This window comes from Arachis ipaensis, chromosome B5, assembly GCF_059453495.1.
Source record: "Arachis ipaensis isolate K30076 ecotype BB chromosome B5, ASM5945349v1, whole genome shotgun sequence".
Taxonomy (NCBI): domain Eukaryota; kingdom Viridiplantae; phylum Streptophyta; class Magnoliopsida; order Fabales; family Fabaceae; genus Arachis; species Arachis ipaensis.
Genome location: NC_142440.1, coordinates 43,239,199 through 43,241,343, shown reverse-complemented (window position 1 = coordinate 43,241,343; position 2,145 = coordinate 43,239,199). Strand labels below are relative to the sequence as shown.

Below are 2,145 nucleotides of genomic sequence, written 5' to 3'. Positions count from 1 at the left end.
TTGAGGGGGTTTCAGAATGAACTGGCTGTGCTTCAGTGCTTGTCTCCTCCTTCAGTGTCTCCTTATCGTTTGTGCTTAGTTCCTTGTCCTCTTGATCTGTTTCTTGTGAGAGTTTGAAGACATTGAAGCTGAGTCGTTCATCATGGATTCTCAATATTAGCTCCCCTTTCTCTACATCAATAAGTGCTCTGGCCGTAGCTAGGAATGGTCTTCCCAATATGATTGGGTGAGTGTGACTCTCTTCCATGTCCAGAATGACAAAGTCTGTTGGGAGAAAGTATTTCCCAACCTTTAGCTACACATTTTCCACCACTCCTATTGCTTGCTTTTGAGTTTTGTCAGCCAGTCTGATAATGACATCTGTGGGCATTATCTCATTGATCTGCAGCCTCTTCACCAGGGATAAGGGCAGTAAGTTGATGCTGGCCCCTAAATCACATAGTGCTCTGTCGAACATATTTTCACCTATGGCACAAGGGATATGAAAACTTCCTGGGTCTCTTCTTTTTGTAGGCAACTCAGGTTGAATAAGGGCACTACATTCCTTGTTCATCACTATAGTCTGCCCTCCCTTGAGTGAGCTTTTCCTGGGAAGAAGTTCCTTCATATACTTGATGAATGCAGGCATTTGTTGAATTGCCTTGATGAATGGTATGTTCACATGCAGAGATGCAAACAAGTCTAGGAACTTTGAGTATATTCTTTTTCCCATAGCACCATTGAGCAGTTGAGGGAATGGTGCATAGAGCTTCAGCAGCTCTTGTTGTGAGATTTCTGGTTCTTTGTGATCTCTATCCTCCTCCTTTGTTAAGTTGTCTTCAGGTTGTTTGCATATTTTGCCTTGCTTGTCTTCAATCTCTTGATCACTTGTAGTGACCATTTTGCAATCTTCCCATCTTACTTTCTTTGCTTCTCCCTTGGGGTTTTTCTCCGTGTCACTTGGGAAGCTATCAGTAGGTTTGGGAATCTTCTCAGCTAAATATCCCACCTGGAATTCCAGCTTCCTTATGGTCTCTCCCTGGTTCTTAATATTGGCTCGCACCTCCTTTTTGAACACCTTATTTTCTTGAATCTCTTGGCATATTCCTTCAAGTAAGGCTTCAATCTTAGAGAGCTTGTCATCAATTGATGAGTGATTCGGAGTAGATGTGCTGTTTTGGTTTTGATAAGTGTGTGGAGACGTGTTGTTGTGGGGGTGTTGAGATGTCCTCTGGGTGAATTGCTGGTGAGCTGCATTGTTGTTGGAGTTGTAACGTCTCTGGTCTTGGTTTTGATCTTGCTCACTTCCCCACCCAAAGTTTGGGTAGTTTCTCCATCCAGGGTTGTAAGTCTTGGAGTATGGATCATAGTTTTTCCTTAGTGAATTCCCAATGTAGTTGGCTTGCTCCTGACTCCCCTCTGCTTCTTCATTCACTCCTTCTTGGATTGTTGATGAAGATGAGATTGCTGCTACTTGGTTCCTCTCCATCTTCTTGGTGAGGTCAGTCAGCTGTTGGGTAATGAGCTTGTTTTGGGCTAACAGAGCATCTACATTGTTTAGCTCCATCACTCCTCTTGTGTTCCCTCTTTCGGAAGCATAGAAGTAGTCGTTTTCTGCTACTGTTTTAATAACATCTATGGCTTCCTCAATGGTCTTCTTCTTGTTCAAGGATCCTCCAGATGAATGGTCTACGGCCTTCTTTGACTCATAAGAGAGCCTTTCATAGAAAATGTGCAGCTGGACCCATTCGTTGAACATGTCAGGTGGACACCTTCTTGTTAAGTCCTTGAACCTCTCCCATGCTTCATACAGAGTCTCACCATCTTGTTGCCTGAAAGTTTGAACCTCAGCTCTCAGCCTATTGATTCGTTGAGGAGGGTAGAATCTTGCTAAGAATTTGTTCACCACATCCTCCCAAGTTGTCAAGCTCTCCTTTGGGAAGGATTCCAGCTACTTGGCTGCCTTGTCCTTGAGTGAGAAGGGAAATAAGAGCAGTCTATAGGCGTTAGGATGAACACCATTAGATTTCACTGTGTCACATATTCTCAGGAAGGTGGTCAAATGTTGATTGGGGTCTTCTTGAACACCTCCTCCAAACGAATAGTTGTTCTGAACAAGGGTGATGAGCTGTGGTTTAAGTTCAAAGTTGTTGGCATGGATTGTTG

The 2,145-nt window shown here is 43.5% G+C and overlaps 1 non-coding gene across 1 annotated transcript; it reads left to right on the top strand.

The window, feature by feature from the left end:
* The first annotated feature begins 1,736 nt into the window (after nucleotides 1-1,736).
* On the top strand, nucleotides 1,737-1,840 carry LOC148563991 (small nucleolar RNA R71). Its single transcript, XR_015885587.1, has one exon. It is a non-coding gene; the product is annotated as a small nucleolar RNA R71 (small nucleolar RNA).
* The last annotated feature ends 305 nt before the right edge of the window (nucleotides 1,841-2,145 follow it).